The sequence below is a fragment of the Suncus etruscus genome, chromosome 16, assembly GCF_024139225.1.
Source record: "Suncus etruscus isolate mSunEtr1 chromosome 16, mSunEtr1.pri.cur, whole genome shotgun sequence".
In the NCBI taxonomy this organism is placed as follows: Eukaryota; Metazoa; Chordata; class Mammalia; order Eulipotyphla; family Soricidae; genus Suncus; species Suncus etruscus.
In genome coordinates, this window is record NC_064863.1 from 53598220 (window position 1) to 53615812 (window position 17593).

General features: G+C 31.9%; 1 non-coding gene across 1 annotated transcript; it reads left to right on the plus strand.

The window, feature by feature from the left end:
* The first annotated feature begins 294 nt into the window (after positions 1-294).
* LOC126033293 (small nucleolar RNA SNORA51) lies at positions 295-427 on the plus strand. Its single transcript, XR_007504402.1, has one exon. It is a non-coding gene; the product is annotated as a small nucleolar RNA SNORA51 (small nucleolar RNA).
* Positions 428-17593: the final 17166 nt, after the last annotated feature.

Below are 17593 nucleotides of genomic sequence, written 5' to 3' on the forward strand. Positions count from 1 at the left end.
GGATCGTTTAGTGCAGTCACAGAAATAATTACACTAAGAACTATCATAACAAAATGTGACTGAATCAGGGAAGTAGAAAGCCTGTCTAGAGTACAGGCCAGTGTGGGATGGGGAGGAAGGACACTTGGGATATTGGTCATGGGAATGTTGCACTGGTGAAGGATTTATAAATAATTTTAATATATATTTAATAAGTATTTTTAATAAATTTTAATATGTATATATGTACATATGTACATATTAAAATTAAAAATATATTAAAGATATTAAAAAAGAAAAAAATAGAAAAATTAAGGCCTCCCAATTCTTACTACAGTCTGTGTTCTTTACACTGACTGTATAGAAAGAGGAGGTACAGTAAATGCACCCCATATACACCTCAACCCAGGCCCTTTGCCTGGTCTGTATTGTGAATTGGGGGAAAAAAGAAAAAAAACATATGGGACACCTGGGATCGAACCCAGGTCTGTCCTGGGTCAGCCACTTGCAAGGCACGCTATCACTATGGCTCTGGTCCCGCAAGTTAGTCTATTTCAGTGGTAGGCAATCTTTTTTTTTTTTTCAATGGAGCCAAATCTTGTCAAAACCACGATTGAAATTTATTTTGAGAGCACACAGGGCGCACACTGACAGACGCTAGGAACAGAGTCCTGACTCCTGGAAAGGCCGCCCGGCACACGTGTAGAAGAGCCAAATTAAAAGTGCAAAGAGCCACATGTGGCTTGCAAGCCACAGGTTGCTGACCACTGGCAAGAGAAAGATTAGGATCTGTAGTTATTTACAACACTTAGACTAATTTAAAATAGAATTCTCATTGTAGCTATAACAGTGTCTTGATATTTGGTGAGTTAAAAACATAAATACATTGAATATTGATTATCATGGATATCATTTAGTTTGAGCTAAAGTATGTGTTCAAAAATCACTCCTGTGCTGCACAGGATACCATCTGTGGTGCTGCGCACTAAACCCAGGTTGGCTATTCGATGAATGCAAGGCAAATGATTAACCACTATATACTATCTCTTGGTTTAAAATAATTTAGGTACATAATATGTTTTAAAATTGTTTGACAGATTAAATTCATTTTTATGGCATCCTATTCAAACATACTTCCTTTTCAATAAGTAGACATGTTAATACTTTCATAATGTTAATTTATTGATTTTTCTTTTAGGTTTAAATTTATTATATTTATTCTTTTTTCTCTCAGTCTTTTAAATCTAATAATGCAAGTTGTTCTATGAGCTGCATCCTATAGAATATGTTAATCATTTCAATACACATGTGTAAAAATAAAAGGCTTTTCATGACAAATAAATGCTTTTATTTTGGTTTCAAATATATATAGTCAATTCACAACAAAGTATTTTAAATATTTTAAATATTTACAGAAACGATTCTTTAATTAATTAGGGAAATAATTATTTTGTGAACAAAACTTTTTCTTTTTTTTTTAGGTTCTTGGTTTTTAGGCCAATCCGATGATGTTCAGGGGTTACTCCTGGCTATGTGCTCAGAAATTGCTTCTGGCTTGGAGGACCAGATGGGACACCAGGGTATCGAACTGTGGTCTATCTTAGGTTAGTGTGTGCAAGGCAAATGCCTTACCTCTTGTGCCACTGCTCTAGCCCTGTGAACAAAACTTTAAGATGTCCAAATAACAACTTTCTCTTTTGTCTATTTGACATATGTAAATTCAAAATAAATCAATTCTTTGATTTTGGAATTAAATTTGAATTTGATTTGAATTGAATAAAATCATTAAGAAATGTATCAAAAGCACAATATATTTGAAGATACTTGCAAATAAGTGATTTAATTATTTTATAAAACTAATTGTCAATGTATGTAACTGATTTTATTGAAGATATTCTTTTAATTTCTTAAGTCTATTATATATACATTTATCTAAAATGAATTCATTACTTTCTATCAGGCTGTTTATTTTATCAAGCAAGAAAACAAAACAATTGACAGCTAAAACGAATAAGTGTAATTTTAAATTTTAAAATTAATTACCTTTAATGGCAATGAAAAATCTGTTACTATACCTTAAAGTTAATGCAAATTTTGGAACTCTCTTCTACATTATATGACTTAAATAGGGCAATGTTGCCATCTTCAACACTTAATGAAGACAAATTAATTAACTTTATGTATTGTAAAAATTGCAATATCTGTTTATAACTTAAATCCAAATAAGCTTTCTTTGTTCTACTAAACAATAAAGAAACATTAAGTAATTGCTATCCTACTGTAATTCGTCTTTGAGATATAACATCTTCACAGAGAATATAGAAATTTCTTATTCAAATTTAATAACATAGACAAGAGAATATAGTACAGAGGGGCAGATTGCTTGTCTTCAATGAATGCTGCTCTAGGTTTGATCCCTGGCACTTCATATGGTCCCCTGAATCCAGATGATCCAGGAGCATGGAGTAGCTCTGGTACACAATTAAGTGTGGCCCAAAATAAAAAACAAAATTAAGAATTAGTTAACAGCATAATAACTTTGTAAAAAAAAACCTTTTAAAGTTTAGCAATGAAATATTGAAAAATTATATAAATTGAGTAAATAGCATATTGGCTCAAAAGTTTTAAAATGTTTTATTAAGGAACTGTGAGCTACAAAGTTATTGATAGTTGAGTTTCAGACACATATGTTCTAATGCCAATCACACATAAGTATCAGCTTACTTCCTTAGTATTCTCACACTCCATCCTGGCAACCCATCACCCCCACTTCAAGTCTACCACTTTGATAAGCACATTATACAATTTGCTTGTTGTAGTTTGTATCTCATATTTATAGTGTCCTCTTCTTGCCTCTGTGGTTTAGATTATATAGTTATAGCACTTTCCCCACGTTACTGCTTCCCAGGTTACTTTCCTTTCTTATCTTACTTCTCTCTCAATTTCAATATTTCCATCCTTTTCATATACTATGGGGTCAAAGGTGATCTAGACATCCCTCCTTACTAATTGCATTTCCTCATACATTTTTCTGTAAGCAACAGATAAGTGATACCGTCCATTTTTTTTGTCTGTCTGGATTATTTTCACTTAGCATATTTTCAAATTTTCATCCAAATTAGAGTAAATTGAGTGATTTAATAATTCCTTAGAGTTGCATAGTATTCCATTGTGTATATATGCACAAGTGTATATTGTGTATATGTACACAATCCTAACAATCAGTTCACCTATTATTATACACCTAGATTGAATTTATTTCTTAGCTGTTGTAGTAAATGCTGCAATTAATAATGGTATGATATATATATTTTTAAATCAATGATTTTTTTGATTCTGTGGTTATATGGCAACTCAATTATTTGTTTATTGAGAATTCTCCATACTGTTTTCATAGAGGTTGAACTAGACAACATTGTCATCAACAGTGGGTGAGAGTTCCTCTTTCACACACAACACACCTCACATAAATTCATCATATTACTTATGAAAGGAGACATTACCACCATATGTAAGATGACATCTCACAATGAGAATTCAAGTGATTTTAATACAAAAATGCAAGTATAAGATATGAATGAACTTTTAAAAACATGTAAGTAGTTAATGACCCAAAGAAATATACTATATCACATGAAATGTTAACTTTAATTTGTGTTATTATAAAATTTTATTCATATTGAATTATTTATTTTTTATTTGTGGTGTTTCAGTTGTACCCAGCAAAACTCAGGGTTTATTCCTATTAGGAATTACGTCTGGTTGGGGCCAGAGCAGTGGTGCAAGTGGTAGGGTGTTTGCCTTGCATGCACTGACCTAGACGGACCCTCGTTTAATCCCAGGTGTCCCATATGGTTCCCAAAGCCAGGAGTGATTTCTGATTGCATAGCCAGGAGTAACCCCTAAGTGGTACTGGATGTGGCCTTAAAAAAAAGAGAGAGAGAGAATTACTACTGGCAGTACTTTTGGGATTATATATGGGATGGTAATAGCAAACATGAGACTGCTCTATGCAAGGCTAATACCTTTCTCTCTATACTATTGCTTTGGCCTAGATTTCCATTTTTCTAAAAAATTTACTATGTGCAAAATTTTACTACATATAAAGTTTTATTTTGTTACTATTGTTTGTGTGTGTGTGTGTGTGTGTGTGTGTGTTAATGGGTTAGTAGAGACTGAACAAAGTCCTTTAACAAACTAAGTACTTCAACCACAAAACATTTCAGTAGTCGAACATTTTTGTTTACGATTCTACCAGGATTACTGTACTTTATAGAAATCACCTATGTTGATACTCTTCCATGATTCAAGCTTTTATTTTATGGAAGACATATTGGGGTAAATAAAGGTCAAAGAATGAATTCTGGGAATTGCATGTGTCTAGGCAAGTGCCCTAATTTTAATGATATCCCTGGCCGCTTTAGTATCATTTAGAAAGGAAATACAAAGGGCCGAAATGGTGGTGCAGAGCGATAAGGCATCTGCCTTGCTGGTGCTAGCCTAGGACGGACTGTGGTTTGATCCCTTGGCGTTCCATGTGGTGCCTTAAGCAAGGAGCAATTTCTGAGCACATAGCCAGGAATAACCCCTGAGTGAAACTGGGTGTGTCCCAAAACACCAAACAACAATAAAACAAACAAACAAAAAACAAAGAAAATACAATATATAACTTTTTGGCATTATTCTCAGTAAAAAAAAATGTTGTTTTCTAAGTGATTAGCAGAATACAACAATTTACTTACTTTTTTTAGATTATTAAATTTCTTGACTTAATGCATCCTATGATTATTAAACTTTCCACAATTTTTTCCTTTGAGGGAACATTGTTTTTTATTTTTATTGTCAATGTGTTTTTTAATGGTCAGTCCAGTTAAATATTGCTGTATTTTGCACACTACTTAATTTAGGTCTGGGACTTAGAATAGTTTACTCTTTTTTTAAAAAATATATGTCATCCTAATACCATCTGCCACCAGAAAGCTTGCTTTTCTCTGCTAATTTTCCATTTATCTCTCCCATCCCTCTAAATAAACAGTCCTACAGATAAAAATCTTTAGTTTTAGAGGCCGGAGAGAAAGCATGAAAAAGAAAAAGCATGAAAAAGAGAAAGCGTTTGCCTTGTTGTAGAAGGGCAGTGGTTCAAATTCCGGCATCCCATATGGTCCCCCCAAGCCGATCTCTGAGTGTAGAGCCAAGAGTAGCCGTTGAGTGCTGCTGGGTGTAACCAAAAAAAATATATCTTCAGTTCTAAAAACTTTGACTATTTGCTTTTTTCTTATAATGTTTTTTTATTATATCATATTTGGAATAAATATTTTTTGTTTTATAATATGGAGGACCTATATAAGTATAATAATAGAAATAACTCCTGAATTTGATATTTTGATATCAAAATTATATTAATATTAAAAATCTTTAAAATTAATTTGGATATTTTTATTCTGAAGATGAGTTTATATAAGATTGCCTTTCATATTTTTCAATTTAGTGATAAAGCCATCTGACTCTATAGATTTCGTCATGGAAATCATATTTATTCATTTTAAAATTATAGTTTTATTTTATTGTACTTTAGATAACAAGGTTGTGATAATGTTTATGATTTTGTTGTTCAAAGTTATACCTTCACTGGAAGACAGTGCCAAGACCTTCAATTTTAGTCCACCTCCTCCATTGAACACACAATCTCTCCATCAAACTACTGTTCATATACTTCAATCATCTTCCTACTTTCTTTTAATAACTCAAAACGTATTTCCAAGCTTCACTGGTTTTCTTTTAAGTTTTACTTTGTAATACATCTATTTTGCATTTTTGAAGATGTGTAGAACAATCTATTCATTATCTTATACTTAAACAGATTCCATTTTATAAATGTACCACATTTGAAAATAAAGTGATAGCACAGTGTGCCAAGCACTCAGAAAACTCAAATTTGGTCCTTGGAACCAAGTATGTACCATGAGAACCAGTTAGAGTAATTCCTGAGCTAAACAAGAGTCAGGAATAAGTCCTGGGTAACACTAAGTATTGTCTGGATATAATAAATACATGTGGTCCATTGTTTTCTGCTAATTTTCATGTCACTGTGATTCCATATATACTTGTATTGATACATTACTATGAGAGTATGCTAATTAAGTAATAGCTCTGTCAACACTGTCTTGAGCATAATGTTTTCTCAAAGTTTTTGTATTGTTTATAAGGATAATGAAAATAGAATTGCTGGTTCATTATGGTAGTTTATGTTGGTGAGTATGAGGGATTGAACTCTGAGTCTAGATAAATACTTAATATATCTTCCTGTACCATTTTGCTTCTTGTTCTTCCTTTTTTTTTTTTTTTTTTTTTTTTTTTTTTTGTTTTTTGGCCACACCCTGTAATGCTCAAGGGTTACTCCTGGCTATATGCTCAGAAATCACTCCTGTCATGGGGGACCATATGGGAAAATAGCAGTCTGTCCTAGGCAAGCACGGACAAGGCAGATACCTTTCCACTTGCGCCACTAATCAGCCCCTTGCTTCTATTTTTGATAATAAATAATTTATTTAAGCAGCATGGTTACAAAATTATTTATGTTTGAGTTTCAAACAATGTACACCTCCCTTACCGGTACATATTTTCTGTCACCAGTTTCCCAAATATCCTGCCCCTCTCCCCATGCCTGCCAGAGTAGGCATTTCATTTCTCTCTCTTTCTCTTGCTTTCTTTTCCATTTTTTTATTTTTGACACTGTGATTTGCACTATTGTTAATGAACGGATACCATGTATATCACTTTATCCCTTTTCAGCACTGTGTTTTTGTCCAGAGTGATCAGTTACAATTATTATTGTTACAGTGGGCCCTTCTCTACCCTAAATGCAATCATAGATTTTTGTCACAAGTTACCTGTCATGGGCTGGTCTTCATGTCTATGTCCTCTAAACATTATTATCGTACAACTTTTTACTTTTATTATATTTATAAATGATTGAAATTAATCTTCCTGAAGAAACGCCATGCCATCTTCCAAAATTACTCAATAAATTACAATGAAATAAAGCTTCCAAGAATACTTCACCCAGCCAAACTTTTATTCAGGTTTCAAGAAAAGACACACTACTTCATGGATAAACAATAGCTCAGAAACTTTACAGAGTCAATGCCAACCTTAAATAAAGAATTAAAGGGTGTAATTTAAGGCAGACAGGCCTCATAAACATTTACTAAAATTCACCAAACATTTACTAAAACATGGCAAATGCACCACTACAATAATTACCCTCAATTTTAGCAGACTAAATGTACCAACTAAAGAAAAAAAAGAAAGTGTGGCAAAGGGGAGCACAAAATAAATTAAAATTTTGATGCTTGCTAAAGACACATTTGAAAATTTAGAGTAAACACAGACTAAAAGTCAAAAGTTGGAGGAAAACCTTTCAAACAAACCATTTTTTAAAAGGCAGGAGTGGCTATAATAATATCAGCTGACAAATATTTCAGGCTTAAAAGTGTTATTAAAGGCTGAGAGTCATTTCATAATAGGGATATTTACATCAAGAAAACATCACACTCATAAATATATGTGCATTTAATGAGGAACCAGTAAAATACTTAAAACAACTATTAATATACCCAAATAAAGACATCAATAATAACAGAATAATTATGGGAAAATTTTGATATAAACATTGATATAGCTATAAAATTTATATAGGAATGAATATTATTTCTAGATACTACACATGTCTGAGAAAAATTGTATATCATAACTTTCAATAAATATATGACAATAATTATAAAAAATTAGGCTTCATAGTACATTTTGCAAAAATATTCTAAACCATTAGCTTTTTTTTAATTAAACATTGTATTATACATAGTGATTTCCTTCTCTAATGATCTATAATATTCTTTTTTTTTTCCTGGTTTTAGGGTTACACCATGGCACTCAGAAGTTACTCCTGGCTCTGTGCTCAGAAATTGCTTCTGGCAGACACGGAAGACCATATGGGATATGGGATGCCTCGATTTGAACCACCGTCCCTCCTGGATCAACCCGTGTGCAAGACAAATTCCCTGCCACTGTGCTATCTCTCTAGCCCCTGATCTGTAACATTCTACTTAGAAAATGTGGCCAGAAAGATAACACAGCAGTAGCGTGTTTGCTTTGCACAAGGCTAACCTGAGATGAACCCAGGTTTGATCCCCATCATTCCATATAGTTCCTCAAGTCTGTCCAGAATGAATTTTGAGTGCAGAGCCAGGAGTAATACTCAGGGTGTGACTGTAAAATAAAACAACAACAAAAAACAACACCCCCCCAAAAAAAGTAAAAGAAATTTTGACCGCTAATTTTGTCCTTACATCATGCTCTCTTATTGTAGAATAGCATATACTTGCTCTTCCTTTTGCTAAAGCTGAAAACTAAAAATATGTTCAATGTTTCAGTCAAACTGATTACAACTATTGTGTCATAGTGTGTTGTGTATTAGATATAAAGAAAATTTAATTACATAGTGTTCTCCTTGCTGTACAGGATGAATGGCAGGACAAAAATGAATGAAAGCAACTGCTACAACTGATTGATTCAAACACAAGTGTAGTCTGATTAAACTGTCTAAGAGAGAATGACGAAGAGTGTTCATCTGTAATGACTGTCCCATGTTTAACTAACTAAAAATTTCATAATATATCATGTATTGAGTTGAAAATTTTTGATATTTTGAGAATGCCTACACACATTATCCAGTATGTGCTTGACTATCATGCATAGCTTATTATTTTTCTTAAGTAGATATTTGGAAAGATATTTAACTTAAATGCCTAAATTAATATCTATAAATTTATTACCATTAGTTATTATAATGATTATGAGAATATAAATATACTTCAAATTATAAAATTTTTATGATTCATAAATTTATAAAAATCAATTTAATAAAATTTATAAATATATAAAATTCATAAAATTATAAATAAACTTATAAAAATTAGAAATATTTAATTTGTAAATGTAATAAAGTTGCAATTGTATTGTGGCTATTGATGACAATTAAAACAGAATAAAATGCTATGTTTAATATTTGTGTGTTTTTATTTAAAGTATTTATGAATTAGTTAGAGGTGTCTCTGTTCTGAATTTGTTTGCTAGAATTGCATGACCCTAGGGCAACACTGGAAATATCCTATAAAATGAAGTCTTTATTACTAGCCTGTTGTCATATACAAGAAACATTTCTGCTTTTATATATATCACTAAATTAATATATAGTATGCTTATAGTATTATAGTAAATATAATTTTTCAGCTTTACAGATAAGAGTTTGCATTATTATAAAATCAAAGTCTTTCCATTTAGAAAAATTATCAACATCCATTGTATGATATCATTAAAGTCTTCTATAGAGGTCTGATTCAAAAAGGACTGCTAACAACAGTTTTGTTTTTTTTTTTAATTATATGACAACTAGTTAAGTGTCAAGAGAGTATGGGTCTAATAGAGAAACTCAGCATTATTACGGCAAGTATAGATCTATTATTATTAGAAACATGAGTTTATGTTCATTCTGCTTACTATTTTATTATCTCTAGGCCTTATATTTACAATATTGGTCAAAATATATCACAGTCTTTATTTTTAGTCTTTTCTTTATAATTTTCCGTATTTAATGCAGAGTCTAAAAGTTATAAAGTCATTAAACAATCACAAATGCTTTGGGTATGTTTTTATGGAAGTAGTTATAAATATGTTAAATAAATCTACAACAGAGCAGAAGCACAGAAAACACAATGCAGAAGTACAGAAGGCCATTAAGCTCATGAATGATAACAATAACACACAAGTCTCATCTAGTACCACCTAGTTTTGTAATCTCTAGTGACATCATGTGAAGCTGTTTAATAAGCTAATAAAAAAAAAGATGGCAAATCTAGCAATAAAGTATATAAATAAAGTATGAGGTTGAAAATGAGAAAACAACAATTAGAAGTTATAGATATCAAGAGTATTATAGAAGGTACAAAAAACTAAGTAGATTGGCTCAGCAACCAATTGATAGATCTTAATTAAAGATTAAAATTTTGAGATGGGATACAGGAACCTCTAGAAAACACCAAAAAATGGAAGGAAGTTTGACACATCAATAGGACATCAAATAGCTATGTGGTTGAGTTCAAGATAGACAATGTAAGAATCATGGGAATCTTTGAAGAAAGAAATACAAATCTAATGAAGAAGCCTGACTCAAATCATTGAGGGGAGGGAGAGATAGTACAGTGAGTAGGGCACTTGCCTTGTGGGGGCAATATATATATTTGATCCCCAGAACCACTTATAGCCCGCTGAGAACTGCCATAAATAATTTTGACTTGCGAAAGTAGGAGTTAGACCTAAGTATCTCCACAGCTGTAGCTCCCAAGCCAAAAACAAAGCCAAGTCATTAATAAGAACTTTCCAGTGTTAAGAACTGCAGGAACTGAGATGAAGAAACCCAAAATGTCCTGGTCATATAGACTCAGATAGAAAACGTCCAATACCCTAAACTAGAATGATAAAAGTCAAAGACAGGAACCTAATACTGAAAGTAGTAATATCAAAAAAGTAAATATCAAAGTGGGCAGGGGGCTTGCCTTGTACAGAACTAATCCTGTCAATCTAGACAAAATATAGCTCTACAGGAATGTTGCCAGAGTAAAAATTCCCAAGGATCTTTCTTTAGGTGTAGCACCAAACAAAACAAAGAAAGTTAAAAAGAACTTACATACAAAAGAAATCTAGAAGATACATAACAGATCTATCAAATCAGATTCTGCAAGCCTAAAGATAATGGTGCAATATCGTAACAATTAAATGAATAACTCACCAAACACATTCTGTACAGCTGAATTGTCATTCAGATTTGAAGAAACATTACAGAAATGTATGTGTATTGCAACAGTTTAGGAAATTCAAAGTTTTAAAATCAGATTTGTAGGAAGTGTTTGGGAGTTTCATTAAAACAAAATTGACTTATCAGCAATTAGCCATTGAATTTGGTATTTGCTCATGGTGCTAATGGTTCTCTATAACAGATTAATAAAGGTTTGAATATTAGTAGCATACTAAAATATACTTTTCCATTAATGAATTAGACTTACTATATTGAAAATAATAAGTACCTTGTGAGAAAACAAAATTAGAAGTTATAGACATCAAGAGTATTATAGAAGATACAAAAACTAAGTAGATTGGCTCAGCAACCAATTGATAGAATCTTAATTTAAGATTAAGATTTTGAGATGGGGTACAGGAACCTCTAGAAAACAACAAAAAATGGAAGGAAGTTTGACACATCAATAGCACATCAAATAGCTATGTGGTTGAGTTCAAGGTAGACAATGTAAGAATCATGGGAATCTTTGAAGAAAGAAATACAAATCTAATGAAGAAGCCTGACTCAAGTTATTGAGGGGAGGGAGAGGGCACTTGCCTTGTGGGGCAATATATTGTGGGGGCAATATATATATATTTGATCCCCAGAACTACTTATAGTCTGCTGAGAACTGCCATAAATACTTAGGAGTTAGACCTAAGTATCTCCACAGCTGTAGCTCCCAAGCCAAAAACAAAGCCAAGTCATTAATAGGAACTTTCCAGTGTTGAGAACTGCAGGAACTGAGATGAAGAGACCCAAAATGCCCTGGTCATATAGACTCAGATAGAAAACGTCCAATACCCTTAACTAGAATGATAAAAGTCAAAGACAGAAACCTAATACTGAAAGTAGTAATATCAAAAAAGTAAATATCAAAGTGGGCAGGGGGCTTGCCTTGTACAGAACTAATCCTGTCAATCTAGACAAAATATAGCTCTACAGGAATGTTGCCAGAGTAAAAATTCCCAAGGATCTTTCTTTAGGTGTAGCACGAAACAAAACAAAGAAAGTTAAAAAGAACTTACATACAAAAGGAATCTATGAGATACATAACAGATCTATCAAATAAGATTCTGCAAGCCTAAAGATAATGGTGCAATATAGTAACAATTAAGTAAATATCTCACCAAAAACATTCTGTACAGCTGAATTGTTATTCAGATTTGAAGAAACATTACAGAAATGTATGGGTATTGCAACAGTTTAGGAAATTCAAACTTTTAAAATCAGATTTGTAGAAGTGTTTGGGAGTTTCATTAAAACAAAATTGACTTATCAGCAATTAGCCATTGAATTTGGTATTTGCTCATGGTGCTAATGGTTCTCTATAAAAGATTAATAAAGGTTTGGATATTAGTAGCATACTAAAATATACTTTTCCATTAATGAATTAGTTTTATTATATCGAAAATAATAAGTACCTTGGGGCCGGAAAGATAGCATGGAGGAAGGGCGTTTGCCTTGCATGCAGAAGGACGATGGTTCAAATCTTGGCATCCCATATGGTCCCCCGAGTCTGTAAGTAGCTATTTCTAAGCATAGAGCCAGGAGTAATCCCTGAATGCTGCCGGGTGTGACCTAAAACCCAAAAATAATAACAATAACAACAACAACAACAATAGTAATAATTACCTAAAGATTTTCAAAGAACCAAATATCCTCTGTCATTAAATGATTGAAAAAATATATAAGTTAGCAAAAAAACTATATATATGTATGTATGTATATATATATATGTTATATGAAGAATGTGCTGAAATATTTTCAACCACTATTGGAGTATTCTTTTTAATAAAAGCAGTATTTACCTATATTGCCTAAATAATTAAATTGAAACAACCTTAATATAGACCAATTTTATTTTATTGATTAGTATATTTCAGAGAAAATATTCCATGTTTTTCCTTACTTCACAAGAGTTATAGAAAATTTTTCATTATATCTTAGGTATATAAATATTATAGCAATTTGTCTTGTGTTAACCTAGATTACTTTAATTACTAAAAACTTGAGACAACCAATATGAATGGTTCTTAATAAACTATTTGTCTATCAATTTGATTAAGTATATGAATTTTTCCTGATGTTCAGGAAATCATATTAAATATCCATGTTGTGTATATATTATGAGATAGTATTTTAGATATGTTACCTAAATGCTAAAAAGCAACTCAAATAATAATAATATAATATATAATAAATAATATAATGTTAAAACCATTATATTTAACTATGAAGTGTAACATTATCTTAGGATATATACTGAAATTTACATACTAATTGAACATTGCCGATATATATGCCTCACATTATTTTTTTTTTTTTTTTTTTTTTTGGTTTTTGGGCCACACCCGGTAACGCTCAGGGGTTACTCCTGGCTATGCGCTCAGAAGTCGCTCCTGGCTTGGGGGACCATATGGGACGCCGGGGGATCGAACCGCGGTCCGTCTCCTAGGCTAGCGCAGGTAAGGCAGGCACCTTACCTCCAGCGCCTCCGCCCGGCCCCCTCACATTATTTTTTAATAAATATACATAAACTACCACTGTTAAGCAAGTTGTCCTGCAGTTAGATACATTTTTTAATTTGTGTATTAATTTAAATAATCCTCCTATTATTCTGAAATAGTTGACAATAATTATTTCATTTTCCACTTCATAGTTCATTTTATTTTTGCCCTTGAGTTTTGTTAAAATTACTACCTAGTGTAATAAAGAGATAAATTTGTTTTCAAAAAGCAAATATCTAGCATGATCTTTCTTCTATATTAAGAAATATGACACAATAAAAATAGATTTTGCAGACTTATAAATGTTCTATAATAAAATATATGAGAAAAGTTTTATGCCAGAATTAATTTTATGAAATGAATATTTATTGCTGAGACTTTTCTGTTGAACATTTTAGAACATATTGATTTTCTTTACACTCGTTTTCTTAAAACATTGATTCTAATAAGTTTTAAAACTGCATAGGTGTGGTGTAAACAAAACCAATTTTCACTGCCACAAAAGCAGCAAATCTTCAAAGAAAAAAAAAAAAGAAGCAAAACAAACTAAATAAACAAAAGTCCAGCCAGGCAGTTAAGATTTTAAAAGGATGTTGAATTAATGATAAGCTTCTTGGGAAAATAATTCTTAATCATAATAACAAAAAAGATCATTTAAATTATAAATTTTTTCCAATGGGAGAATTAAGTTAATTAAGAGCAATAGAAAAATAACTAAAACGTGTAAATTAATTTGCAGGGGATGAATACACCATCTTATACCAAAATCCTAATCATTAACCTAATTAGGATAGTAAATTGTGTAGCATTGGACATATATTCAAACTAAATGAAGCAGAGAAATAAACAGAAGAAACATGTTGTGCTTTATTTCTTTTTCTAATGCTTATTTTTGCTTTCTTCATTTTGCTTTTAAGTTTAGACAGGCATTTTCATTAGTAACCCACAACTAGATCTCATTAATACTACACATTTTCTAGTAGGTGGCAAATACTATATTTGGAACAAGTTATCTCAATTACAAATAACTAAATATAAAACATTTTCTATATTTCAACTTAGAATCTCCCCTTTTATTATTCTACCTTAATAGTTTTCTGAAGTTTCATAAACTCTTGCATTTTCCCTTATCCCTTAATTAATTAATTAATTAATTAATTTATATTTTGGTGTTGGGTCACACTCAGCAGTGCTCAGGGGTTACTCCTGGGTCTATGCTCAGAAATCGCTCCTGGCAGGTTCCGGGAACCATATGGGATGATAGGATTCGAACCACCATCCTTCTGTGTATAAGGCAAACACCTTACCACTGTGCTATCTCTCCAGCCCCTATTATTTTTCCTTTTATGTTCTTTCCCCCTTCCTTTTCTTCTATTTTCTTTCTTTGTTTCTTTGTTTGTTTCTTTTTCTTTCTTTCTTTCTTTCTTTCTTTCTTTCTTTCTTTCTTTCTTTCTTTCTTTCTTTCTTTCTTTCTTTCTTTCTTTCTTTCTTTCTTTCTTTCTTTCTTTCTCTTTCTTTCTTTCTTTCTTTCTGTCTTCTTTCTTTCTGTCTTTCTGTCTTCTTCTTTCTTTCTTTCTTTCTTCCTTCCTTCCTTCCTTCCTTCCTTCCTTCCTTCCTTCCTTCCTTCCTTTCTTTCTTTCTTTCTTTCTTTCTTTCTTTCTTTCTTTCTCTTTCTTTCTTTCTTTCTTTCTTTCTTTCTTTCTTTCTTTCTTTCTTTCTTTCTTTCTTTCTTTCTTTCTTTCTTCTTCCTTCCCTAACTCCTTACCTCCCTCCCTCCCTCCCTCCTTCCTTCCTTCCTTCCTTCCTTCTTTCTTTCTTTCTTTCTTTCTTTCTTTCTTTCTTTCTTTCTTTCTTTCTTTCTTTCTTTCTTTCTTTCTTTCTTTCTTTCTTTCTTTCTTTCTTTCTTTCTTTCTTTCTTTCTTTCTTTCTTTCTTCTTTCTTTTTGTTTCATGATTAGGGCCTCTCACATTCACAAAACAATGTTGCTCACACACTTAAGCAGGCGTGATGCTCATTAAAAGTTATACCTTTATTTGGGGTGCTCATACACTCACTCAAGGTACTTAATAGAAGTAGTTGCAGCACTTTCTAAGGGTTATGCTCCTTTGATTGTACACTCACACCTTCTGCTTGTAGAATGTGTACATTTTAGTTTGGTCCTTAAAAACTCCTGGTCATGATATATGCATTTATTTGATTGTGGTGCTGTGTAATTTTAGTTGTGGTACTTTCACATACCTGACTTTAGTGGACTATAGACTTCTTCGCATGTGGGGAATTCCAAACAACATAGAAGCCAGACCAGGCATAAAAGTATGTTGGTGGTACTTGGAGTCAAAATCATGGCCTCAGATTTCTAAATCAAAATATTTTTTTCAACAGGTTTTTTTTCCCAAGCATTGCATTTTTTTGTCTTTTGTACCATTAAGTTTAAGTAATGCTTTTCAAAGTCTATCATTCTCAATAATTCCATTTATTGATTTTTCTAATAATTTAGTCTAAATATTATATTACTAACCTTATGATTAACATAATTGCTTTGACAGTAGAAATCCAACTATGATTAAAATGTATCTGTATTCTAATTAGATGTTAATTCAGAACATGACATCTTGCCTTAATTATTTTATTTATCTATTTCTGTCACATTTAAATCAAAGCCAAGCCTTCTTCATACTCTCTAAGTACTTGCTTTATAATTGAGAAAAATGTTTGGTCCTAAATATTTATGAATATAAATACTTGTAACATATAAATTCAATTATTTACTATATGTTTGGTAGCAACATAACTATGTTTCTCCATCTCTCTCAGTTGTACATTATAATTGAGCTAGAGCTAATTTAATATTTTGATTATTTGATATATTAAATCATCAATATAAAAAATTTCTAATCCTTTATTAACAGTACTAAAATATAGTATTTAATTAGAGTGCATGTGTTTTACTTGGGCTGATATAGAAAAGAGGAAAACATGAGAAATAAAAAAAGGGCATTGGAGAAAAGGAATAATCACTGTGCAATAAAACAGAAGACGAGATGCATGTCTTATAGATTTTAATCAGTCCTGGATCTACTTATAATGTCTTGTTTTACTCATATTTTACACTCTATATTTGACCATTATAGTTTCTGTTTTTGAAATGCAGTTAATTCATTTCTTGATCAACTGAAACATGCCCTTTTCTGACCCTGTAATCACTATCACTCTTCTTAGAATAAAGACAGTAATTGAATATCAAAATAAATTTTAATTGAATTAATAAGATTATATAAAGAGATTAAAAGTCTTTCATACCAAGTAAAACATCCATTTAACTATCCTATAGTTATTTTGAATTTAGTATTTAGTACTTAAGATATAATTTTTAGATATTTAAGATGTTAGCTCATCTTAAAGCTCTAGTCTGGCATACTCTAATATAAGTTGAATTAGGTTATAATAGGATGGATTTTTTTTTTTATTTTGCCATCACTCTTCAGACCAGGGATGTATTTTGTATAATAGGTACATTTTTACAAAGCAGGAAAAAGTAGGCTGCTGGTATTTGGCCCTACTCTGCCTCCAGCATAAATGGGCTACTGTAATGCACATGCTGCACAAATAGACACAGCGGTGCAGCCCTAGGGGTATGTGTTCTGTGGAAGAAACAGCCAGAGCTGGGGAGACATCGATGCTGTCCACTCAACTGTAGTCCAGGAATTGAAGTACACCAGGAGTCGGAGGACTCTCCAACCCTGGGCTCCAGGACTAGGAACTTCACTGTATGTCTGTAGGGATATCAGAAATAGGCCTAGCGCAAGAAAAGGAAGAGTTGATGTATGCATTTGGTTCAAGATCAAGTAAATGAGGCCCTGTAGAATGATCAATAGGAACCAGAGCAAACACCAAATATGGGAGGGTTGTGGTGGGCAGCAGGAAGACCAGAATGATAAACAGCAAGGATGAGCAGCTGATCCAAGTTGTAGAAGCTGGACTTGATTAGCTGGCGCAACACAGTCAATAGAGGCATATAATAAACTATTGGAAGACAGATGTGCAAAGGCATTTGAAAAGTAACAATAAAAATATAAATGGAAGTTACAGAAACAGGTTTTTTATTAATAGGACCATTATTATTTAGTCCATATTAATTCGCAGAAATGCAGAAAACTAAAATAGTTATTAGCTGTATTGAAATAATTTATTAATAGTCAAATACATTGTA